At 45.0% G+C, this 27,483-nt stretch overlaps 1 protein-coding gene across 1 annotated transcript in view; it reads right to left on the reverse strand.

Moving 5' to 3' along the window:
• The window catches only part of IL17RB (interleukin 17 receptor B), a 321,832-nt gene that overhangs the window by 279,789 nt on the left and 14,560 nt on the right, over positions 1-27,483 (reverse strand). The window contains exon 2 of the mRNA XM_078661590.1: positions 8,466-8,566. The gene's annotated coding sequence lies outside the window, so the exon portion shown is untranslated. The remainder of the gene's footprint in view (positions 1-8,465; positions 8,567-27,483) is intronic.

Raw genomic sequence — 27,483 nt, forward strand, 5'->3', positions numbered from 1 at the left:
TCTTTTCTCACCGGCTGAACACAGAGTCAGACTACTTCTGTTCCTCTCGGAGTCCACAGAGATCAGCTGCAGAGTGCCTCAGGGCTCCAGCCAGAGCCCCACTCTTTTCAACATCTACATGGCCAGTTGCAGCCGTTGTCAGGAACCACGGACTCAACATCATCTCCTACGCTGACAACACCCAGCTGATTCTCTCCCTCAATAATGAACTCACAGTCACCAAAAACATCTTTTACGGTGGGATGAAGGCTATCGCCACACGAATGAAGAACAGCTGCCTCAAGTTCAATTCAGTATATGAACAAGGGGGGTTGACCCATATAAGTCACTGGGACCTGGGTTGTATAGATACTGAGAGGAGAGGGTCCCAGCGTGTTAGAGGAAATGATTACATATAATTATCCATAGAATTACTCAACAACAAATGATTTTATCCACACAGTTTAATTCACAGTGGGATAACGTATATTTGATATACATCATGTCAAAAGAATTAAATCAACTGTGTTGAACATCATACAGTGCCCCGAGGAGGGAAAAGGGAACGTGATGGTGAGGAGATCGTGCAGTGGTGGGAGTAAGTTCGATCAGTGCGACTCGCAAAGCTCCGCGCTCGGAGCTTTGCGAGTTGCACTGATCGAACTCATCTCGATTGCGGAATTCGCCAGAAGTTACGAACCTGCCAAAGTACCGATGGTTCATCTTTATGCCTTAAGTTGATACAGTACCACGCCACCGGAGTCTACCTGATTCATCGGCCTGACCAGACAACCGCTGCACGCGGACCGTTTGGTCCTTTGCCCCAACCCTCCCCTTATGGTCCTGATGAAGACCCCACAGCAAGGTTAATCGATCCTGCAACTTCTAGAGGGTCGAAACGTCGACTGTTTGTTTTTACTGTGGCAACTTCACGCCAAAAATTGTATATACACTGTACTCTTTGTCGTATGCCTTCCTTTGAATAACAGTACTATGCGGCATGCAAGTTGTTGCTACTTTGTTGATAGCATGAATAAGTGCTCTAAAGATTGATTTTACTGTCACTTACTCCCACCACTGCACGATCTCCTCACCATCACGTTCCCTTTTCCCTCCTCGGGGCACTGTATGATGTTCAATACAGTTGATTTAATTCTTTTGACATGATGTATATCAAATATACGTTATCCCACTGTGAATTAAACTGTGTGGATAAAATCATTTGTTGTTGAGTAATTCTATGGATAATTATATGTAATCATTTCCTCTAACACGCTGGGACCCTCTCCTCTCAGTATCAAGTTCAATTCAGACAAGACCGAAGTCCTCATCAAGGGCTCCACCTCCTCTGCCTGTAACGGCACCTGGTGGCCTACAGCACTTGAACCCCCCCCCACACCCACACCCACAGACCAGGCACATCATTCTGGACTCCTCACTCACCATGAACCACCAGATCAACACTGTCTCATTATCCTGCTTCCACGCGCTATGCCTGCTCTGATAGATATTCAAATGGATCCCCACCAAGTCCAGAAAGACTGTTACCCACACACTCATCAGTAGCAGAATTTACTATGGCAACACACTCTACGCCGGTATCAACCAGAAACTCCTCAAGGAACTGCAGAACATTCAGAGTGCCTCCCCCAGACTCATCCTCAACATTCCCCGCCACAGCCACATAACCTGCCACCTGAGAGACCTCCACTGGCTCTCAGTTAATAAAAGAATCACCTTTAAGTTGAAGTTGAAGTTGAAAAGTTTTATAAAGCGCTCTAACACCGAGCGGTTTCTTGGCGCTGCAGACAGATAGCACTTAGGGGGCAGGGGGGTTAGTGCGACGGATATGCTAGGGAGAAAAGATGAGTTTTTAGGGCTTTACGGAAGTCCATATAGGTGGGGGTGGACCTAATGGCAGAGAGAAGGGTATTCCAGAAAGGGGGGGCAAGGGTGGAAAACCTCATGCCTCCAAATTTTTTTCTCCGAAAGCGAGGGACGCTAAGGAGAGACTGGGTGGAGGAGCGAAGGCTTTTGCTGGGAACATATGCACTGATCTTCGAATTGATGAAGTCTGAGGCGGTGCCAGCCAGAGCCATAAAGATCAGGCACCCCATCTTGAATAAGGAACGCTCCAAGATAGGCAACCAATGGAGTGTTTTTAGCAGAGGGGTAACTCGGTGAGATTTAGGAAGTCTATAGATAAGACGTGCAGCTTGGTTTTGGATTAGTTGCAGGAGCCGGAGTTCGTAAGCAGGGATACCTACATACAGGCCATTGCCATAATCAAGGCGGGATAAAATCATACCAAGGAGGATGAGTTTAAGGGCTGCAACAGAAAAAAAGCGGGAGATTTTGCGTATGATTCTAAGGGACAGAAAACAGGATGAGACCACAGAGCAAATCTGGGGGCGCATGGTAAGGTCATGACTGACTTTGATACCCAAAGTTTTTACAGAGGCGGAGGGTTGGGGGGAGGAACCAAGGGCAGCAGGCCAGAAGGCAGAGGTCCAGGGGCTAGAGAGGCCACCAGTAAGGACCAACTCCGTCTTATCGGGATTCAGTTTTAAGTGATTGAATTTCATCCAATCAGAGATGAACGTCAGTGTAGATTGGAACTTTAGGATAGAATCGGGGGAAGATGAGAGGTTAAAGATGAGCTGAAGGTCATCGGCATAATTAAACACCGTGACCTCCATTTTTTGCAAGGCGGTTATAAGAGGATAGATATATAGGTTGAACAGAAGAGGAGAAAGAGAAGAGCCCTGGGGGACCCCGCAAGAGACAGAACGGGTGGGGGCAGAAAAACCCTCAAGCCGTATGGCCTGAGTGAGGGCTTCTAGAAAGAAGGTGAGCCAGGCCAAAGCCGGCCCCCGAATGCCAGCGCCCCCGACACGATCGAGAAGGATGGAATGATCGACCGTGTCGAAGGCAGCGGACAAATCGAGGAGGACCAGGGCCTGGGGGAGTTGGTAACAGCACTCCTCCTAAGCTCATCTAGGACGGAGAGGACAACAGACTCCGTAGAGGGAGCTGGGCGAAAGCCGGCTTGATGAGAGGCCAGGAGGTGGTTGTCCTCGATAAAAGCAGAGAGGCAGGTGGTAACGTGGCTCTCCAGGATCTTTCCCAGGAACGGGAGCAGAGAAATAGGTCAGAAATTAGAAAGAGAAGTGGGATCAACGCCAGTTTTTTTTAGAATGGGAATAACTATGGCTGATTTAAACGAGTCTGGGACAATTCCCTGAGTAATGGAAGTATTGAGGAGGGTTAGCGGGGGTTCAGGACAACTGGAGAACGCCTCCCTCAGAATGTGGGCGGGGCAGCAGTCAGAAGGGGACCCCGATTTGACTTTCTTAAGCAGAGTAAGGAAGACCTCCTTAGAAATTAGAGAAAGTTGATCGAGGAGAGGAGAGATAGGAGGCAGTTGGGGACAGGAGAAGGAAGGGGGAGGAAAGGGAATGTTGCATTTGATGGTCGCAATCTTCTCGATGAAATAATCATTGAGGGAGTTGCAGAGAAGTTGAGAGGGGGAGGGTTTGGGGGCGACTCTATCAGAAGCTGCTAGCTCATGGACAATGGTAAAGATTTCCTTGGGTTTATTTGCCGCAAGGAGAATTTTCGAGGAAGAGTATTCCGCTTTGGCTAGGAGAATGACTTTTTTGTAATCCCGGAGAAGAGCTGTGTATTGTGTTTTAAGTGTAGGACAGTACCCACGCCTCCAGTGGCGTTCAGCCTGCCTGAGTGCAAGTTTTTGAGCCTTGAGATCGTTGGTAAAGCATCTGTTAGCCTCGTGGGAACGACACGTTCTAACCAATTTAAGAGGGGCAACTGAGTCACAGGTAGCAGAAAGCCAGCTGTTGATGGCGGCCACCTGAGAGTTAGGGGAGGCATCAGGGAAACTAGGGGCGAGGGCGCTAGGGAAGAACAGAGCGCGGCAAGATCCACACGATTCCAGTTCCGAGCCCAGACATTTTTAGGGGGGGAGGGCTTATTGTCAGCCCCAAGTTCGAGGGAGAAGGAGATCAAGGAGTGGTGAAACCAAGTGCAAGGGAGGACTGTGGCGGAGGAAATGGGCAGATTAGCTGACCAAATCTGGTCAAGGGTATGGCCGTGAATATGGGTAGGAAGGTGGATCTGTGAAGTGAAGTTCAAGCTGTGAAGAGATTCTGTAAAGTCTTTAGAGGCGTGGTCCTCGCGAGGGTCACTAGGCCAAAAGTTAAAGTCGCCCAGTACCAGGACCGAGGAATTGTTGACCACCAAGGTGGCCAGCAATTCCTGCATAGCTGGAATAAAGTAAGACATGGATTGAGGAGGTCGGTAAAACAGCGCACAGGTGAAAGGAGCCGCTAGGTTGACAGAGCGGACAACTAAGAAATCAACTGCGGTGATAGAAGGGTAGGAAAGAAGTTGAAATTGGAGGTTGGAACGGGATATCATAGCCACTCCTCCTCCAGCCTTCCCTGCCGGGCGATCAGCTCGGAGAGCATAATAGGGGTCGGGAAGTGTCGCTAGGACATCAGGCAGGGAATCAGATGAAAACCATGTTTCGGTAAGAAACAGGATGTCAGGCTTGACTGTGTCCAGGAGGTTAAAGAGCTCCAGTTGGTGTTTAACCGCAGAGCGGGTATTAAGGAGGTAGGCTGTGGCCACAAAGGGGGGGAAAGGGGGGTACAGGGGGGAGACTCCTGTTTAGCAGTCAGCGGCGGGGGTCTCTATAATCCCGGTATAGGAGGCGATATTGTGATACGATTTCGCTGTGATATGCCAAGATTTTCAATACGGGCCAGGGTTGGAGCACTGAGAGGCCAATTACCGTGGAATGCCTGTAGTTGTATTGAAGAATAGTTTAAGAAACGGGCATAGTGATGGGCCGCGGACGGGCGCAGACGGGCTTGCCTGCGGCGCGCCAGCGGCGCGCCCGCTGCGCGGACGGGGTAGTGTAATCATCATATACTGGCAGGGATGGGAGTGGCCGGGCAACTGCACCGTCAACCAAATACTTCCCCTAAGATGGCGCCTATCCTTTCACATCAGTTCCCCTCAACAGCGCCAAATCGGCTGCAGAGGGAAAAGCAATGTAGATAAGGAGGAAGGGGTAAGTGGGATGTGCAAAGTAAGCAAACAAAAGTATTAAAAATACACACTTTTAATAATTAGCGATAGATGCTGCTCCTGGCTTCGGCCTCAGGAGAATGCGCTCTGTCAGTACTGCGCGCGAGGCTAAGAGCCTAAGTTCATCACACATGTCTACAAAGCCCTACATGACGCTGGATCTGCGTACCTCAACCCATTCCACGCACCCACCAGAGACCTCCTCTCTGCCCAACTGGCCCTGGCTTCTGTTCAATGTAGCCGCAAGACCACAGCTGGAGGAAGATCCTTCTCCTACCTTGCAGCAATGACCTGGAACACACTGCCTCTCCACCTCAGGCAATCACCATCACTGCCTCATTTCAGGAATGACCTCAAGACCTGGCACTTCGACTGAACCACAGCGCCTTCAATGGACAAGCAGCTCCCCCCGGCCCAGCTTCTTGAGACCCTTACGGGTGAGTAGTTGTGCTTTACAGGTCACTTGATTGGTTGATTGACTGTGAATGAGTAGTGTCGTAAGTTCCTCCTCATGAAACACAAGATGGTGACAAGTTCACCCAACAGCCATAGACTTTCTGTCATACACCACTGGTTTTGTTGCAGGCTCCCACAGAGGGCCGCACAGCAGACTGGCTTCCTTTAGGATATTTATCTTCATCTGCATTGGTTTGTATTGCTTGATAATTGTAGTTTTATGGGATTATTTACCATCTGCAGTTTGTAGAATGCTTAGTAGCAGTACAATAATACTACTCACGTACTACAAATGCTATTCTCAAAACTACAGGCAGACACCACCACCTCTCCTATCTTTTCTATGCTAAGGTCTCCACCACGTGCGCAGAGATCTCCACACACGTAGGTATACGTATTAACAGTAAATGGTGGAGGAGCCTGGGTGGAGTGGCCGTGAAATGGGGAAAACTTACTAATAAATGGCAGAGGATCATGGAGTATAGGGAGGCCTGCCACGTCCAGATGGTCATACAGCTCGGATTTGCCTAGGATAAACTATGCTTGGGGTGACCAGATCAGAGCTCCTTGGAAACACTGCTTCACCACCTGAATTCCAGGTCACATCCCCTCCAAAAAGCCACAACTTGATGTAACTTCTCGTTTGGAGCTGTGCAGCAACTACAGACAAGGGAAGATGTGACTGCCGTTTTCAACTGGGAAATTGCCGCACATGTCCATTGATGGAGTGTCAATCAGTGGTGTGTTATGTATGCACTACAGTGTATCAAACATATGTGGTAAGTAGTCCATAGCACAGATAGGTTGTATCACATAGTATGTCCTACATGGTTTGTCATATTGTAATGGGATATTAAGAATGTCCAGTGCATTAAAATTTCAGACAATTCAGATCCCAACTGATGATGTTTGAAAACTGACATGATATGCAGATATACAGTTTTCTCAGCATCACTCAGTCGGGCATCAAGTGACTGATATAATTATTGCTCTACCAGGCAAGTAGCATTATTAGTTATCTTAATTATTCATGAGTCTACAGTACATTGAAATCAAGGTAACAAAATAATGTCTAGAAAATGCTATTATTCTGTTATGCATTCAGGACCATAAGGTCATTCTCGACAAAAAGTAGTATGAATTCGTGACCAGCTCGTCTTAAAATAGAGTCTTTAAGAGTAAGAGTAGGTACTGTGCAACTAGGCAGCTGTTTAGAAATCTTCTCTTACAACCAAACTCATGCATTAGTACCAATTAAAGCACCTCCCCTTTCCGGGGTCAGTTTCAGAACTGCAATGGCAGAGGACCAGATGGCAGTGCTTTTAAATGTCACCACTGCTCTGTTTGCTGTAATATGTACTTTGAGATCAGCAAAGAATGACAGTGTTTGTTCCTTTGTAGCAGATGTTGGCAGCAGATGTTGTTAACTATTTGATTACCTTGTTAAAAGCATCAATCGGAGTATTTGCTCTACATACATAATATTTTGCTGGAAGACAGTTTTTCTGTTTCACCAACAAAGCATAATTTTCAAACATATGCAAAATTTCTAATTGCATAAATGTTTTGATGGGCTTACATGGCTGGATCTAGTCCAGACTTCTGTCTATCATACTTTGTTTTTATTCTCTTGTGCAAGACAAAGTGCCTGATTTAGAGTTTGGTAATGTGACACCACGGCACTTGTAATGCAGCAGAAGTGATGTCCGTCATGGTTGTGACAGAGTCAGTGGATCTAGAACAATTTTCAGAGTGGAGGTTCTGCTATCAATGTTGCATCACTGAAGTCATAGGGAGTCTGAAAAATCCAAGCTTCACACAAAGAACAAGTGTCGCAAATGAGTCATGCTCATTCAGCACGAGAGTGGTAAAAGGTAGGCGGTGCCTTTTGTGAGTGCACTGTCACAAATACAGTACTAAAGCCAGTTGTGGCCGACATGGCTCACAGGTAGGTGCAGGGGGAGGGAGTTAGTGGTAGGTGCTTTACAAGTCACTTGATTGGTTGATTGGCTGTGAGTAGGTGCAGTGGGAGGGAGTTAGTGCACCTACCTGTGGCCGACGTGGCTCACAGGTAGGTGCAGGAGGAGGGAGTTAGTGGGGGGATGGGGGTCAGGTGCGGGGGGTCTTAATAATGTTATTTTATTTTTTAAAGTTACCTTGAGGCCGGGTCCGGCCTCAAGGAACAAGAAGCTGGCAGCCAGGCTCCCACCCCATAGCCAATAACAATGCTGCAATGCAGCGTTGTGATTAATCTGAGTGCCGCAACAAGGCGCTCAGCCAGGAGCTGGAGAGGTGGGCATGCCTGCATGGAGAAGGGGGAAGTGCGCATGAATGGTTTGGGCGGCCGGAGAAGGCCGCCCAAACAGTCATTCCGCATTCAGGAGTGGGCACACCACTCCTGCCCTGCTCCGTAAGCAGAGCAGCCCTGCCCACCGGCAAAGGAAACACACAATGATAATAACTAAAAATGATTACCATTTTATGTTTTTGCTTCTCGCACTGCGAGAAAGCAATGATGTAACGCTCCTCCGTCATAGCTGAGGAGCCGCTACTGACTAAAGCATGATGTTGTATCGCACTGTTATTTGAAAACAGTACATTTTTCCTTGAGATGGCATTAAATTTGAACAGACATGCAGTTTTACTGATAAAACTACATAGGACGCAAACAATAATGGGGGGATATTCGGTTTCAGTGAATATCTATCATTTGTGCATCACCAAATAAAGTGCCTTGAATTCTTTTTTCATTTCTTTTTATTTTATTACGTATACAATCAAGTAGGATTTATTTTATCTTATTAAAATCTTCATTTCAATCACACTTCAAATTTATTTTAAAAAATGATCTTCGTTTGTAAATTCCTAACTGCGGATACATTTTGAAATATTTGTACAGTTAATTTATCGGTACTTACATTTTCTTGTTGTAGGAAAAAAACACCTTACAGCCTTTCCTTTACCACGTCATATACCCCAGCAGGACTTTCACATAGTTCACCATTCAAGATCCTCTCACCTTGCAATAAAAGAAAAAGAAAATTCCATTTTTAAAGAGTAAGCGGCAAATTGTCTGAAGGCATAGCCTGACATTTGACCTCTGTCTTTGAACTCACAGCAAATGTGAAAATGACAAAACACAATGTAAAGGCATCTTTATTGCTCATTCATCTTCTGAACTCCAGCAAGGAGTGCTGCAACACCCCCTCCCCCCCCACACCATACTTCCAGCGCAAAAGAGGGACAGCGGGCAAGCATCTATGTGTCCATATACAGACGTTTAATGCCAAAGTAAGGAAAGTCACTTTGAGATGTGCATAGTCATGTGTTACAGGTATCTCCTCCTACCTTAGAAAGTGAGAGAAACGTAGAACTGACCTGTTGAGCAAACAGTTGTCACACATGCCACAGTGCATTAACCTTTGTGGACAGTCCTACCTCTTCCAGATTCATTTTGGCAATGTGACCCAGGAACCTGTGGGTTTCAGTTTAGGAGAAAACACACCTTCCCTATATTTCTTATTATGAGTCTTATGGAAAATTGCAAAGATGCTTCAAAACTTTGGAAATTCAGAACTATTTTTACATTCTGTGACTTCAGTGTTGTAACAGTGATGACAGTAACCCCGCTCTGAAAATGTTCCCAGCACCACTGCTCTCCCTCCTCTTATCTCACTGTTAGATCTATCACCCGTAAAGTGGTCTCCCCCCCCAATTTTTTGCCTTCCTTCTCTACTTTTTGTAGCCTCGTTTTTGCTGGCATTAGGAATCTGCGCACTTTACCACTCCTAACCAGCACTCTCCTCTAAACATGGTGATATTGGCTTTTACCCAATTGGCATATTGAATTTATTTTTAAGTCCCTAGTAAAGTGGTACTGCATGTACCCAGGGCTTGTGCCACCCACTTAAGTAGCCCTTTAAACTCGGTCTGCCATTGCAGAGCCTGTGTGTGCAGTTTTAAACTGCCATTTTGACCTTGCAAAATAAACCTGTTGCCAGGCCCAATCTTCCTTTCTAATACATATAAGACACCCCTAGCTTAGGCCCCAGAGAGCCCAGGGGGCAGGGTACAATGTATTTAAAAAGCAGGGCATGTGTTTTTAAGTTTTACATGTCTGGGTAGTGAAAAACTCTTAAATTCATTTTTCACTTCTGCAAGGTCTATCTCTCCAAGAAAATAACATTGGAGTTGCCTTTTTAAATGTTATAAGTGTAATTTACAAATGGGAAGGGATCCCCAGTTCGTGTTTGGTTAAAATCCTAACTTATGGTGGAGTCGGATTTTAAATTACAATTCTGAAAATGACACTTTTAGAAAGTTGGCGTTTTCTTGTCTTAGCCATTTGCTGCCTGCAGACTGTCTCTGGTCACATGACTGAGTGCACTTGGGCTTTGGCCATAGACAATAGGAGTTTAGGTGTGACTGGATGAGCCATCACCGGCAGGATGGGAGGGAGGAACTGGGCCCAGCCTCCCTTACACCTGAATAGGCTGTGTCCTGTCTCCACACAAAAGGATACATACCCACTGTAATTTGTCTGGATCCAGGGCAGGGAACACAGGATGTCTGTACACTTCAAAGCCGCTGTCTGGAAGCTTCTCCCACCTTCCAGAACCGGGGCACCAGGGTATACAAGAAGGACCTCTCCAATGCACTTCTGCACCTGTGAAGAAAGACTGTTGTGATGCTGAATCACTGCCACTCTACTATACTGCACCCTGCTGGACTCCTGCTTTGTTGTACTGACTTGCTGCCTACTGGCTCCTGCCTGGATGAGAATGACTGGATCTGCATCTCTTGTACCCTGAACCTAGAGAGACCCCAAGGGCTAGTTGTCTGGCCTCCTGATCTGAAACCTCAGGGACATCACAGACTTCCAACAACTTCGAATCTGCACCTGGACTTTGCCATCTTTGAGTATACTTCTGCCAAGTGGTGCCACCCCAGTCCTAGAAGTGGGTTTAAGGTGCATTGCCAGTCTCTGTGGATCCAGCGGAACTGACACATCTCCGCTGCGCGGCTCAACCCCAAGCAGAACCAACGCATCTCTACTGCTACTTGGATTGGACCAGTCGCAAAGACTTGCATCACCGCCGCAGCTCGCATCACCTTCGGAACCGCTGCTGCGTCACACCTTCTCTGCACAGGCCCTCGCATCTCACAGTGGCTGCATTGACAATGGGACTGGACTACACATCGCAACCTGGCAGCTCTTCGAACTGACATACCGCCCGACTGCGACAGCATCCCTGACACCGGGCTTCACATTGCAAGCACCGTCAAAGGGATCTTCCCATTGCCACAATAGGACCTCACTCCGGAACCTCACTGCATTTCGGAACTCACGCATCGCGTCGCTGCACGACGTATCTTTGACGCACCACTCTGAAACCCCAGGATTGAAGGTACTTTGTTCAGCGGGCCTAACTGGGTCCCTGTAGGCGTCCGGCACAATCAGATAACCACATTTGGAACTTTGTACTTTTTGCCGCTATTTTCTCTAAAAACTTGAAAACTCAATATCTCTGGTTCTACTAAGTGGATGTTTGTCGTTTTGGTCTTGTTTTATTTACTAAGGTTTGCTCTATTGTTCTAAAACTGTTGTGCGCTCCATCTGAGGTGTGTTTTCACTGTGTTACTGTTGGAAGTGTTACACAAATACTTTACACATTGCCTCTATGTTGAGCCCGACTGCTTTGTGCCAAGCTTTAAGGGGGTCGAGCACAGGTTCATTTGGGGTTTGCTTGGGCCTTACCCTGACAAGGATTGTGATTGCTGCTTGACAAGGGCTCACACCCCAGTCAACCAGTAACCCAATGTCTTACACTGTTGATCAGTGGTGAGGATTGGACTTGTGGTTGTGCCATACAGTAATTTTGTGTTACACTATCACCCCACATAAACAATTTAAGAGCAATTCGAATTAAATCCTCTGTAATTGGCCTTTTTGACTTTCCAAACTTTTTTCTGTCTGTTGTGCCTGAATCCACCTCTTCAAACATGGAGTTTGAGCTGGCGAAAATGGAGTCTTACACTGTGGCCCAGCTCAAAGAGTTCTGTAAAGAAAGGTTTCATCCAACCAAGAGCACCACCAGGAAGGTGGAATGGCAAAAGGTGCTGATCGCCTGAGTGGAGGGCCATCAGTCACTTGCCAAATCAACTGAAGGAGGTGAGGAGATGGACTGCCAAGGAGAGGATTAGGACCTCAGTCCTGAGGGCAATCAGCCTGTCGAAGGGGATGACTTGAAACCTGATTTGGAGCTCCATGCCAGGACAGGGAGCAGTAGATCTTCTCATGGCCTGTCCCCAGAGGAGCTGGAAGAGATGAGAGAGGAGAGAGAGTTTCAACTGGAAAGATTGAGTCTCAGGATGAAAGAGAAGAAACTGGACATGGCAAGGAGACAAAAAAAGGCTGAGATGGCCTTGGATGAAAAAGCTACTACTGGCTCATCAACTGAGTTTGATTGAGCTGGATCTCAAGGCCGGGCAGGCAGATTTCAGCAGTGCTGGTTGCAGCATATCTGCAGTGTCTGAAGAAGGCAAAATGGTCTGCATCCCCAAGGATTTGGAGCGCAATTATGTGGTGGAAGATTACCTTGACAAGTGGTTTACTGCCTATGAGGTAGCCTTGGGGGTTCACAAGATCCCAGAAGAGCACTTGGGGAGGGGGATTGTGGAAACACATTCCTACAGTGGGGTGGGACACACTTTTTATTTTAGAGGTTTGAGACCAAACCAGGTATTCTCCAATGAAAACCATCTTGATAGCTAAATTTGGGGTGACACCTCAGAAGTACTACTAATGGTATAGGGACAGTCAAAATCTCCCCAACCAATCCTGGTTAGATGTTGTGGACTACTCCAGCAAGGCACTAAATTGTTGGGGGCGGAGCAGCAAAGTTAATAACCACAATGGGCTGTACAATCTAATTCTGAGAGATGACATGCTCAGTATTTGTTTTACAGAGTTGCGCTAGCACCTTGTTGACAGTAAACTGACTGACCTCAGGAAGCTCGCTGAGGAGGTGGATCTCTGGGTAGCACCAGGGTGTCCAGAAAGGTATCTGGGGAGACTCCCACAAGGGTGGTCAGGGGTCCCACCAAAAGAAAGGTGGGGCTTAAAAGTAAGGAGCTCTCAAAGGGCCCCCAAAATAATTAATAATAGAAGGGAGTAGTGATAAGCAGTCCCAGTCTGTTCCTAAAAAAAAGGAGTTATTTTTGGCAAGCAGACAGGGAGGTGTGTACCCCAATGTACTGAGTGCTATTCGTATGTGCACTCCAAGGGCAACTCCAAATGTCCCAAGAGGGCAGAGCCCCCCACTGGTATGCAGACACCTGGGTTGGTGAGAGTATTGCCTGGGGAGGAGGGAGTCCCAGTTAGCTTTGGGGAGCAGACAGCGGTGACCCTAGTTTCCCTGGGGGATGAGGAGATGATGCCAAAAACCCATATGCCTGCCAATACTTCTAAGTACATTCAGTGGGTCACCATCAATGGGCAACAGGTAAAAGCTCTGAGGGACACAGGAGCCAGCATGACTTATGTAAGGTGTCAGCTAGTGTCCTCAGAAAAGGTCCTCAATAAAATATTCCACCAAGTCATAGTCATCACAAATCGGTAGAGCCATCTAGCGGTGTCCCTAGTTCCCTTTGAGTGGAGGGGGTCTCAGGTCTTTAAAAGTAGTTGTGAGCTCTGCCATGCTTGTAGATTGACTGTTGGATCTCTAGACCCCTAGGAGCCCCTTAACGTTGCTACACATGAACCGCCTCAAACCATACTTAGAGAGGTCTAAAAGGAGCATGCTCCTGGTGACAGATGATGGAGTGGAAGAGGAGAGTGAGCTTCTCTTTGACCTCCTGTTTGACCAAGAACAAGATGGGTCGGTGAAGGGTGTCAACCTCTCTCCTACTCTGACCCCAGAACAGCAGGGACTGTTGCCAGTTAATGGGGCAGTTCACTTCTCTGTTCTCACTCACCCCTGAACCTACACACCAGTGCATCCATGATATGGACACTGGAGACAGTGCAACTGTTACAAATAAGATTACAGGTTGTCAGACAAGGTGAGGGCCAGTATCAAGGAGGAAAACTGTAAGATGGTGGTGTTTGAGGTGATTCAGCCCTCCAACAGTCCCTGAGCCAGCCTTGTAGTGCTGGTATCCAAGGCTGTCCCACCAGGCGCCACTCCAGAACCAGGGTTCTATATGGACTACTGGGTACTCAGTTCTGTCACAAGACTGACACACACCCCATCTCCCGTGTTGATGAGCTCAAAGACAGGTTGGATGCTGCCAAGTTCCTCAGTATTTTTGATTTAACATCAGGGTGCTGGCAGATCACTCTGACTGAGGGGGCAAACAAGAGGTCTGCATTCTCCAACCCAGAGGGCCACTTCAGGGGATGCCCTTTGGTTTGAAGAATGCCCCTGTCACCTTTTAAAGGTTGGTCAATAGGGTCCTGGCTGGGAAGAAGGGACTCTGTGCCTCCTACCTGGACAACATAGCTGTGTATAGCTCCGGCAGTTAGGAACATGTGTACCATCTCCAGGAGATGCATCAGGCCATGTAACAGGCGGGCCCGACTATCAAAGATAGTAAGTGTCAGAATGGGCAGGGTTCAGTGAATTACCTGGGCCACATGGTGGGTGGGGCATGGTGCAGCCCCTCCAGGCCAAAATTGAGACTATCCTGGCCTGACAAACCCCTAAAACACAGACAGTGGTGAGGGCCTTCCTGGGACTCACAGGATACTATAGGAGGTTTGTTAAGGGTTAAGGCACCATTGGTGCCCCCTTAATAGAGCTGACTTCAAAAGAAGAAGCCCAGCCAGGTGATCTGGACAGAGGGCTGCCAGAATGTCTTTGATACTCTCAAGGAGGTCATGTGTACATCACCCATACTCAAGGCTCCTAAATTCTCTAAGTAGTTCATAGTGCAGACAAACACTTCAGCATATGGTATGAGGACGATCTTAGCATAGTTAAATGAGGAGGTCTTAGACCAACCTGTAACCTTCATTAGCAGGAGGTAACATCCACAGCAACAGAGGTGAAGTGCGATTGAAAGGGAGGCCTTTGCTGTGGTCTGGGCACCAAAGAAGCTGAGACCATACCTGTTTGGGATTCACTTCTGACAGTACACAGCCCCTCAGATGGCTCATACAAATGAGGGGTGAAAATCCCAAACTGTTGAGGTAGTCCGTCTCCCTACAGAGAAGGGACTTTACGGGGAACACAGTCCTGGGTCAGAACACGCCAATGCTGACGGTCTATCCAGGTCCTTCCGCCTTAGTGAGGAGAACTCCTGAGGAGTTGCGTAGTTCTCCACACTTTCAGCTGAGGGAGATACATGTTAGACCTGTTAGTCTTAGGATGCTCTTCCCTCCAACTTTTTGCCTTTCTCCTCCACGTATGTACTGGCATTAGGACTCTGTGCACTTTACCACTGCTAATCAGTGCTAATGTGCTTGTGCTCTCTCCCCTAAACATGGCAATATTGCTTTATACCCAACTGGCAGATTTGATTTACTTATAAGTCCAGAGTAAAGTGGTGCTGCATGTACACAGGGCTTGTAAATTAAATGCCACTAATGGGCTTGCAGCCCTGATTGTGCCACCCCCTTAAGTAGCTCTTTAAGCATGGTTCTAGTCTGCGATTGCAGAGCTTGTGTGCGCAGATTTAAACTGCCATTTTGACCTGGCAAAATAAGCCTGCTGCCAGGCCCAAACCTTCCTTTTTATTACATATAAGACATGTACTTTTATGTTTTACATGCCCTGGTAGTGAAAAACACTAACATTTGTTTTTTACTACTGCAAGGCCTATCCCTCCCACAGTATAACATTGTAGCTGCCTCATTACATTTAATAGGTGTAATTTCCAAATGAGAAGGGATACCCAGTTCATGTGTGGTGTGTCTGTAATCCTAATTTAAAATCCTAATTTATGGTGAAATCAAACTTCAAATTACAATTCTGAAAATTCCATTTTGAGAAAGTTGGCTTTTTTTGCCATAGCCATTTTGTGCCTGCAGCATGTCTCTGGTCACGTGACTAGGTGTAGTTGGATGTTGGGCTTTGTGTATTCCTTCCAGACATCCACACACAATTGAAGCTTAGATGTGACTGGATGGTCCATCACTGGCAGGATGGGAGGCAGGAGCTGGGCCTAGCCTTACTTACACCTGAGTAGGCTGCGTCCTTTCTCTGCACAAAGGACTGCATACCCCCTATAGTTAGTCTGGATCCAGGGCAGGGAAGGCACAGCATCTGTGCACTTCAAAGTCTGGAAGCTCCTCCCACCTTCCAGAACCAGGGCACCGGGGTACAAGAGAAGGACTGCAGACCAGCTGTCTGCTGCCTCCTGCCTGGGTGAGACGGACTGGACCTGCATCTCTTGGTCCCCAAGGGCTAGTTGGCTGGCCTCCTGATCTGAAGCCTCAGAGATATCACAGGCTTCCAATAACCTTGCATCTGCACCTTGCTCTGCCATCGGTAAGTCTACCCTGCCAAGTGTTGCTACTGCAGTCCTGTACCCTTGGAAGTGGGCTTAAGGTGCTTTGTAAGCCTCTGTGGATCCAGTGAACCGACACATCTCCTGTTCTGCGCAGCGCAACCCAGAGTAGGACCAATGCATCTCTGCTGCTGCATGGATTGGACCTGTCACAAAGACTCACATCGCTGCCACAACCCACACCGCCTTTGGAACCGCCGCTGCGCAATGCATCCTCCGGACAGGCCCTCACATTTATCAAGGGCAGACTTGACGACGAAGCAGAATCCTGCTTCGCAGCCTCTCAGCTCTTCGTAACCAACGCATTGCCCTGAATGCGCCACATCCCGACACCGAACTACTCATCGCAAGTCCTATCAATGGGATCTTGACGTCGACGCAACAGGACCTGGCACCACAGCCTTTACACATCTCAAAACTGACACATCGCTTCAGCAGTGTGACACATTGTTGAGCAGATCCACGAACCGCTTCGCAACCCAGGATTGAAGGTACTTTGTTTAGTATGCCTGACTGGGTCCCTGTAGCCGGCCTGCACTTCATCGTGGTCCGCCTGAACTTGTGACTTTGTCCAGCTTCAGCGCGACCAGATATCCACATTTTTCGGTTTGTGCTTTTTGGCGCTACTTTCTATAAAAACATTCAAATTCAATATTTGCGGTTCTACTGATTGGATTTTTGTTGCTTTGGTTTTGGTCTTTTGTTTTTTTCTCTGTGGTGGGCTTCTTTTGTGGTGTGTTTTCACCGAGTTACTGTTTGTAGTGTTGCACAAATACTTAACAAATTAGCTCCAAGATAAGCCTGAATGCTCTGTGCCAAGCTACATGGGGGTCGAGCATAGGTTACTTTGGGGTTTTCTCGTGCCTTACCCTGACAAGGATTGGGGTTGCTACTTGACTAGGGCTCACATCCCAGTCGACCAGTAACCTAATTTCTTACACTCAAGCCATGGTTTCGGGACAGATTCTCATGGACTCTGTTGATTAAGTGTAACAACAAGGTGCTACTAAACATGCTTCTGGCCTTTCTGAAAATGAGTCTACATCTATATAGTGTGTGGTTTGGTGGTGTCGCTGTATCGTTTTTTATAATAAATGTAATTTCAATTAAAAGATATGGAAGGTTCTAGGCTAGCCAAGCAAGAGGAGAGGCTAAAACCAGTCCTACCTGTGGGAGAGAAACAAGCCTTACATGTAAAAAGAAAACAAGGACCTACTCAAGAACATGTCGAATTATGTCCTAATATGCTAATATGCAATTGTCGAAAGAATTTAAGCTCCTTGATATGTGCTCTACTATTAGTCAAGATTTACAGATATTCAAGAGCAATTGTAAAGGAATTAATGCTACCTATGGAGCTACCAACACACCCTCTTCAAATGTTGTTCACCAGATCCATATCCTCAGTACAAGTGGTACAGCATTGCATTTTGAGAATTCTCGAGAAGGAACAAAACATGCATCTTAGCAAAGTACTCCGCAGCATGGGTAGATATGAAGAATATCTGGAATACAAACCAGACCTATCATAGGAAAAAAATATTCAAGCTGAAGAAGTATATTTACGTGAGAACAAGGCAAAGATTTTGCATTAATCTTCACAGCAACCCTAGAAAAATCCTAGAATTGTTTTATTAATGTTGCCAGATTTTAAATTAATACAGATATTTAGGTGCACAACCCGAGCAGAAAAGAAAGATTCTATGAACATTCATTGAAAAAGCTAAGGTCACTTGCTTGCCCCAGTTAGGTAAGAATGCAGCCCTCCAATTTACGTTATACAACCATGGACTCATTGGCATATAAATCCGCTTTTTTACTGTTAGCTTTGCGGCCAGGTTATCATCAGTCAGGCAGGTGGCACATAATGCACTGTCTTTGGGAGTTTGCAAGCACAGTTGTGATTGTAGGAAAAATAGACAATGCATTTTTCATACGATTCCAGGCCCACGCCCAAACTTGCAGATACAGTGTCTGCAACAGGCAGCTGTCTTCCTGATCATGGGCCATACCTGAGCAACAGAGAGCAGAGTGAAGAAAAACATTAGTCATACAGGAGGATACAAATGCAAATGTTTCTTTAACCGTGGAGTGGGAACTACCTTTGTCTGAGCAGTGCCTTTACAGAGAGCAGCTGGGGTTCGAAAGGAGCACAACAGGAATGTCACTACCCATCATATTACACTAAGACACACCAAAAGAAAGACTGGCCTTGTTGTTGACTTTCTGAAGCTCTACGTGTATCTAACTATTGTAAGTCTATGCAAGTAAATATATTGGTGTAAGAAACTGTATTATTACTTTGTGTGGAGGGTGGCCCTACCAATTTAATAAACAAATCAGATTAGACTAAAACACAGTTTTGAGAGTATGGCTGATCAACCCCTAGTGGTTGTGACGTAGGCAGCAGGCCCTGAGACATGCATGTTAAGTTCCAGCAGTACCAACACTTTTAAAGTCAAGAAAACAACACAATAATATTTCCAAAGCGATTAAGAAAAATAGAGAAACAGTTAATGCAAAGAAAAAAATCATAACGATTAAAATCGGATTGGTGGCACTACAAATATAAATGGCAAAAAGAAAGTTGCAAAAACACCAATGTAAAGTATTATTGATTAACTGGGATATAGGTGCAATTCAGGCCAACAGGAACATAGCAGAGGATGGCTACACCAAAGGGGGCAGGGGAGTCGTATTAGTCACTCTCTTTTCCTTTGAACGTTAGTTTATGTTTTGGACCTTATGTCATCCAGTGGGCAATGTCCATAACTGGAGCTGACAATAGTACCTCAAAGTTACATACTTTGTTGACAAACTCCAACTGACACTGTTAGTTTTGGCACCAAACACTCCAAACAGGCCAAAGCTGAATTCTATAGCCACTGACGCTTTTGCTACCAAACCCTGGTTCAAGCTTTTACCTTTAGACTTAGTTAGTTTTGTGGCTCTCAAAATACACCAGTGGGACAAGACTTAAGAATCTGAAGAAACGCTGAACCACAGTATAGCATGCCAAAAAGCTATTCTCCATTTTCAGTACTTTCTCTCTTGGTTTACTGCAAATGTTCCCTACAACAAGATAGCTCCCACCAGCCTTCACTTCTAGGAGCTCTGTTCCTACCCCTAGCAACTCCACTATAGAGAAGAAGTATCCTCATCCCTGTCAGGGCCACAATCAGATTTTTCTCCTGCTTGAGGTTGTAGTCAGAAAGTCAGGGAGGCCTCTGGAATGAGTGTTAGCAGGTCTCACCAGCCCCATTTGGCATCTTAAAGTCAAAGGAATTCTGAAAGCTGTTATTTCTTCTGCCAACTGCCCCTATCCAAGCCCTGGGTAGTTAGATAGTCAGTCAGTCAATCAGTCCAAAATTCTTTATTTCGGCGTGAGCCATAAAAGAAGCAGCAAGAAAGAATACATTCACAAAATATTTGAAACCGTTAAAAACCAGAAAATGTCAATATTTACAAAAATGACAATAATAAATAATTTAAAAATCATTCCAGTTTTAAAATTGTTGTCCTTGCCCACCACATACGACACAGAAACCTGGAAACTGCAAATACAATGTGCAAGTCCGTGTTCGCTTTTAAAATTCTGTAGACTTCCTTACAGTGTCCGGAGCCCAAGTTCTTGCACGTGTTTATAAGCTCTTTCTGGTGTATTTTGCCGTATTCTCGGCATAAAAAGAGCACGTGCAGGTCAGTCTCCTCTTTGGCTGGACAAGCAGGGCAGCCCTGATCCCGCCCGGGTAGTTAGATAGTTATTCCCTGCTAAGTGAACACTCGCTGACAACACCCCTGCCTTTCTGGACCTAGAGGCCAGGCCATAATTGTCCTCCAGGAGCTGAGTCCTTAGCCAAAAGTCAAGGGTGTGTAATGAGCCACTTGTATAGAGCTGAGAGGCAAGACAGCTCTGAATGGCTTTTCTCTTAGGCAGCACAAAGTACATTTTCTTAAAGTTACTTTTCCATTAATTTTATCAAAACTCTACTTTTACCATTAATTTAGATTGTTAAACTAAGTAAAACATAACTTTAAATCATCACTCTAGCATTTGTTCAGCCAGAGATATGAACTAATGATCTTATCCATAGCTAGGCATGTTCATGTAAAATTCAGCTTTACTTTCAAGGTGAAAATATTGTTTGAATAATTGTTCCCCATAAGGATGTACTATTTCAAATAAGGAGATGTCACGTTTTATATAGGGAACACCCAACTCTGTGGGCTTAGATGCAACACTGTAGGAGGGGACAGCCGGTATGCAAAAATAGTTTTTGCTACATAGTACAGGTATTTGTCCCAGCCAAGTGTTACTGCAGTGCTTTTAAACTGCAGTGAAGCCACAGCTCATTGGTGCTTCCTGGAGCCATATATTTGTGTTATTTGTGTGGGTTGTGTAAATACACACTGCAGCCCATACAGGACCTTCAACTTCCATGCCACAGGTGCATTTCTTGCACCATCTACCACAGCCTTAAAATAAAGTTACATGTAGCAGTTAGGTGAAAACAATTCACTGTAAATGTTTGGGGGAAAGCACAGGTGCCATACCACTGTTTAGCAGTGTCATCATGAACAAAAGCCTAAAGCCAGCAAAACCAGAAAGGACAATAAAATATGTCCCTCTACAGTCCTCTATATCAGTGAGTCTTAATCTGTGGTCTGCGGACCCAGTGGATTCAACAACACCTACTCACAGGTCCTCAACTATTTCGAAAATGAAATATTATTAGCAATTTAATAAAACATATAGACGTGACAAAGCAAAATTGAATATTTTACAACGCTCTGTAAATGTAAACGAATTTGGAAAAAAGGCAAAAAATTAAGTCGGTATCCCTACTTTTATTCATGGGAACAGTGCAGGTACACCAAACGGAATCTAGCATGGATGGTTGTGGCCTTATTTGAAGCCGCGGTATACACTAACAAAAAGAGACCATGTACTTTGAGCAACAAATAAAAACAAAACGATATGCTAACATCCAGTATGTCACTTCATCTTTTATAAATAAAGCTACATATTCAAACCTCCCGACCTTACGATTAAAATAGAAATTTTGAGTTTTGCATAAGGTGCTATTGTGAATTCAATAGAATATTTCGTAATATGTGTATTTGTTTGGTATATGATTGTTTATGTATTTCTATGTGGAGTTTTGAGGTTCAAATCATAAAAATATGTTAGCTGATGGTCCCCAGTCTCAAGTAGTGATTCACTGGCAGTCCACAGAAGACAAAATGTTAAGAATCACTGTTCTATATCTCTCTGTGTTAGTACACTGACAATAACAATTTCATTTATATAACATATAACACAAAATGAGCTTTTTGATAAACAATAAGTAGTGTTTAACAATACTCAATATTTTATATTGTAACAGAACAGAACACTGAGTTAATAAATAGAAGATTTCAAACATTCTTGCATGTTATCTGGAGCAGTTTGAAGCGGGGACATTACTCAAAGAACTTTTTTACCAGCTTTGTAACTTATGAACTACAAATAACACAAGGATCTTGGCAACAAAACCATTCATCCTCTGATTAATGCGATGAACCACAGACCGCACATTTGTTTTAAACCTTTCAGACGAATTTACTCTCGACATATTTGTTTGCTGAGTGCTTTGTAAATCACTAATTTATTAAATATTGTTTAATGTTTTGAGATTTGTTACAGGCTATTGGTTCCTGAACATATTTCAAATATACTTACGAGTTATTGCAGAATACGTATCTATTTAATACGGTAATAATTATTTCATATATGCCATGGTGAATATTGTTAATTGTTATGGATAGAAAGTATGTAGCCTTTTGAATTTAATGAATACATGTTTTGGAAAAAAGTGAATTTCGTTGTTTCTCATTTTTGAAACAGGATTTCATGTTGTTTTGCAATCTTTTTACCTGCATGCAATCTCCTTTCACCTAATATCTCTACTGAAAGAAAGCAGTTTATTGACCGGATTCATTAAAAAAATTACTGTTGAAGTATATGTGGACATTTACATATCTGCGGGAGCGTATTTTTACCCGTTTTTCCTGTTTACAGCAGTACAATTGGAAAGGTGCAACTGTCATATGTTTCTAGCATACTTCTGGGAAAGGCATGTGCATGTTAAAGCCGTTTGCTTTTTCCCAATACAGAACTGAATGCACAGAACAATTCCTCATTGGTAAAGGTAGTCCTGCTTTGCAAATGTTTTTCTTTTTTTCCCTTAACTTAGAAAACATGGTTCACTCTGAAGAAACACCTCACTCTAGACTCCCCAAAAATGTGTTTTTTTCCGCTCCCCTACCCACGCTCGAAGGGGGCTGGCTCTAGCACTTTGGAAACACATTTCCAAATATTTCTATGGTGAGTTATTGTCAAGAGGCTTTTGTGAATGTTTACAAACTCACGTTTGTGTGTTTTCTCAGGTTTACCAGACAACCCTCACCCTGGTTATGCTTACTATCCACCCTTTCTGTGGAGTTAGTTCTGCACTGTGCTATTGTGGTGTACAGTCCTGCAGGATTTACACCTGCTAGACAACCATTTGTGAATATCAAAGAGGCTCAAATCCAGCCATTTTTATCTCTAACCATCACTTTGGCAGAAAAGGTTTCTCTGAATCACATTATTTATTTTGATAACAAGCCACTTCATTATATTAAGGTTTGCACCTGTCAACCAGACATCTTATATTGATCAACATTTATGGCAGTTATTATGGGCCTTGAAAACATGTAATCATGGTATTTCGTGTCTGGCATTCAATTTCCTTATAGGCACTTGCAGAGAAATATTGCTCCGTGGGTATCACAGAAGTCCCTGAAGAAGCAGTGTTCCCTTTAACAGGGACTGGTCTGTTTGTGTGCACACATTTCTTGTTTGTTCGTGCAACTGAGTGATACCAGCAAAAAAATATACTACTTTCTAGCAAGACTCAGGGGCATATTACCAAGGGCCTTATCGCCGCTTTAGCGGGAATGTTTCCCGCTAAAGCGGCGATAATTTTATCGCCCTATTAGCTAGCTGTCGCTAACACCAGTTAGCAACAGCTAGTAGGAGATAGCGATCATCTTGGGCCCACTTTGCATGTCAGCGATATTTATCGCTAATGACATGCAAAGTGAGTGTGCCAAGATGTTAGCTTCTGGAAACAGTCGCTAACATCGATATCGCCTATTACCTACTTTTGGAAATAATCGCGCTGAGCGCGATTATCTCCAAAAGCTAACGCCTGCCCAGAGCAGTTCTTAGCCATGTTATCCAATGGTAGGTGGATAACATGGCTAAGAGCATTTGCTCGGTAATGCATGAATTTACAGCGATATTCATGCATTTCGGCCGATTTTTATCGCTTAGGAGATAAACCTTGATAATTTTATCGCTGTGATTCGCCTATTTTTATCGCTAGAGACCTTGCAATTATCTTTTTTTAATTCCGTGATTTTTTCTATTGGAAAAAAAATATATATTTACATGGAGCATTACATGAACATGGGAAACATTGGAAGAAAAAGATAGAGGAAGGAAAGAGGAGAAGAAACGCCCGGGGGGGGGGGGAGGTGGGGGGGTGCGGTTGCGGTGCTTTTCATTAGCCATAGTCCATGCGCTGTTCGTGCGCTCCGCTTCTCGTCGTTGACTCCTGGTAGTGTTCCCACGTCCCCTATTCTGCCATGTAAATATATATATTTTTTTCAATAAAAAAAAATCACGGAATTAAAAAAAGATAATTGCAAGGTCTCTAAGCGATAAAAATAGGCGAATTACAGCGATAAAATTATTGCCTCTAACCAAGCTTTGCGATAATTATCGCTTATTCTTGGTAATATGCCCCTCAGTGCCGTCTTCAGGCATAAGGAAGCTGGGCAGTTGCATAGGGGCCCCATGCAGATCAGAATTTAACACAAATTTCCGTTAAACATTTTTATTTCTGAGAGTCGTTGTGTAGGCAGCGCCCAGTGCACTGTATTGCCCGGGGGCCTATAATGCTGTTTAGACAGCCCTGGCGACACTAGAAGGCACACCTCCCATATATTTAAAAATTAAAGCATTAAGTGAAAGTACATTTCCCTGCCATTGGTGGCTGGCTTGTACCGAGGGTGGTGAGGCGGGGCACAAAAACAAAATAATACATACATTCACTTATCTTAGCAGCGCAACGTCCTGCTCTCTCGGGTGTCTTCCACGAAGCTCCTAATGCAGGAAACGGCACTACCCAAACCTGGAGCTGCTCTCACAGCAAGAAAGCAGCACCAGGATTGGATAGAGCAGGCTCTCCCAGTGATCCTAGGAGCAATGGAGGCCTGCGCTTTCTCAAACCAGCTGTCAAAAACAGCTAGGGTAGAGAACTTTAAAATGAGCATTTTTGTCTGCCTGGCCCATGACGGCCGGCCAAAGAGACATGCACATTTTAAAGAGCACAGCTCCCTGCTGCTGCCACTCTGCAGCGTTGGCCCCGCCCCATTCTGACACTTAGTTGGGGATGAGTTGCTGAAAAATAAAATGGTATTAAATAAAAGTTATTACCATTTATTTTTTCAGCTCTGGAACTTGTGTAGCAACGCTCCTCCGCTCAAAGGGAGGAGCTGCCCCTGTTCCCTACCACATTTTACAAAATGCGACAGCCTTTAGACTTAGGTCTGAAAGGGAGTCATGAATTAATCTAGTATTTGTGACTCTACCACCTGTATCTGGGACTAAAGGATTTACCAAGAAGAGGAAACGGAGCGTGCCATAACCATAGACATGGTAGGTGGGTCAGTGGTGTCAACCCAGAAGGAGATATAGCACAAACAAAAGAATTCACAATAGTGGGTGTATGGGATAAACACCAAAGAAATGATGATGCAACCTAAGGGCAATCGTAGACCCTACAGTGTGGGTTTATGTTCTGAACAGAAGAGGCAATGGCACAACTGACATGAGTGGGTGCTACGGGTGAGACAAAGACAGGAGGAGATCAAATGTAGTCCTCTGGAGGAAAGTAATAGTGAGATTTAAGAAAAGAGGTAAGGCAGAAGAGGACAAGGAAGAAGGGAAAGGGGAGATAAATGGCAAGGGTTGTGCACACACCCTTAAACTAACCACTATTTGTCTAGATACTTTAGCAGGAGAGGTTAAACTGAGTGTTGTGTAGGGGATTGACTAGGTGTGACTGCAAGGTGAATCACCTGCCTGACTGGCACAGGAGAGGAAGCAGCAGGAGGGAAGGGGTTTAGGAAAGATAAACTGTCCAACTGTGATGAAGTTGGGGCAAAGGGCAATGGCTAGATGAACAACAGAGCCATGTTTAATGAGGAGCTCCAAGATGATGGCTGATATCTCAAGGCCTTGGTTACTCAAAGGGTTATTTTCACCCAGGTCAGGAAGTAATCTCTGTTAAATACAATTGGTGCAACATACGATTAAAAAACTCAAAAAATTCAAATTTTGATCCTCCCCATGAATTTTATGCCTGTTCCCTGTGTGTATCACGAAAGGGCACTGTAATCTGACCCTAGGTGCATTAGTCATTTGAAGCAAATCAAGACTACAATTCCCACATTGCATTAAATGAAAGCCCAGGACTGGAACATGGCATCCCATCAACTATGTTTAACCCAACAACTCAACTTCCATTTACATTCTGTGACAAATGCTCCTTCATTTTGTAACACAAGAACTCATACATATATACTATTTGCAGACCATGGTATTTTAGTGTAAATTTGCTATACCACACTGTGTTTGCATAACATTGAATGAGCTGGAACTTAAACATCATTCTAATGTTCAAATGTTGACTAATTTTAAACAAATGTATAGACTTAGCCAGGGCCGTTTCTACCATTAGGCAGGACTAAGCGGCAAAAAACATGCGGGCAGAAGCCCCTATAGGTGGAGTGCAAGCGCACCATTCTTTATGCTGGTACTAGTACATTGTTGCTCCGCAGCGTAGCGCACCCTAGCTTAGTGGTGGTTTGTGATGTGTGTGGAGAGGCGGTACACACTAGTATTCTATCATGTGCTTGTCCCTCCCCAGGGCCGTCAATCTAGTAGCGCGGGATAGCGCTACCAATGACGGCCCTAGGCATCATCATTTTGGCCAATCCTCAAACAGTGCTTCAGCAGCCAGTGACAGCGTGACGCGCACCACCCTCTCGCTGTCGGTGCACGGGGGGCGGCGGGCCAGACTGTGTGTGACAGTGTAAAGGTGCTGGCTAATGGAGAATTAAAAATTTGCAAACATTCGTGACAAGAATTTTCAATTCTATTAAGGACTAGGAGGCGAGGATTATGCTTTTCTCATTTCTTTAATGAAATGCTCAGCAGCCAATAAATGAACAAAAAAACTACATCTCCCATGAACACCCGGGAGTAACCATAGAGTATAGCGTATAAAAGGTCAACACATTAGTCTGTCTTCCTCTTTCTTTGTGGGAAAATGTCCAAGTTGAAATAAAATCCTAAATACAACAGGAACAACAATTCCAAACAGGCCGCAGTCATCCAGAGGATCCTGAAAAAGGCAGCCGAAGAACCATGGGTCCAGAAACCAGGAGGAGCAACCGATTCCGCCGAGGAACAAACATCATCACTTCTGGTCTGAACCTGGAAAAAAGATACGAAGCCATAATATCCAAAGTAATATTACTGAACAACAAGTCAGGGAGGGAGAACAAGGAATGAAATATTTGTAACTGCGTATATACAGTCATAATACATTAGCATACAAATATGAAACACGGGTGGGATAATCCTCGCCTCCTAGTCCTTAATAGAATTGAAAATTCTTGTCACGAATGTTTGCAAATTTTTAATTCTATGTCAGGACAGGAGGCTCTGATTATGCTTTTTTAAAGCTGATCCACCACCACAGAAGCAACACTATCAATAGGCTTAAAATAAAACGTCTTAAACACAGAAGCAGATGACCAATCTGCAGCCTTCATGATATCAAACAGAGTAACACCCATGGAATAAGCTTTGGACGCCATCGCTCCACGTGCAGAATGTGCGCCAAACACAGAAACATCAATCCCTGCTTCAGACATAAGCCCCCGCACCCAGCGCGCCAAGGTAGCTGGAGAGACAGGACGAAAAGGCTTTTGTAATGCAATCAGAAGCTGACCCTGCATGTCTGAGCGCAAAGAAGCGGTACTCACCTCATAATCTTTCAGGCATTGAACCACACAAAGGTTGGGGTGAGAAGGAAAAGAAGGATAAGAAATAGAAGGCGTATTAGATTTGGTACGTCTGGAGAGACGAAAGGAAACTCCTTCAGGGGTGAAGCTGCGACCCGCTAGATCCAAAGCGTGTACGTCCGACACGCGCTTACATGAAACCAAGCAGAGCAACATAGTCAGTTTTGCCGAAAGTTGCTTGCGAGATAAGGAAGAATTGGAAGGCCAGGCCTCCAGGAATCTGAGGACAACCGAAACATC

The sequence above is a fragment of the Lissotriton helveticus genome, chromosome 9, assembly GCF_964261635.1.
Source record: "Lissotriton helveticus chromosome 9, aLisHel1.1, whole genome shotgun sequence".
Lineage (NCBI taxonomy): Eukaryota > Metazoa > Chordata > Amphibia > Caudata > Salamandridae > Lissotriton > Lissotriton helveticus.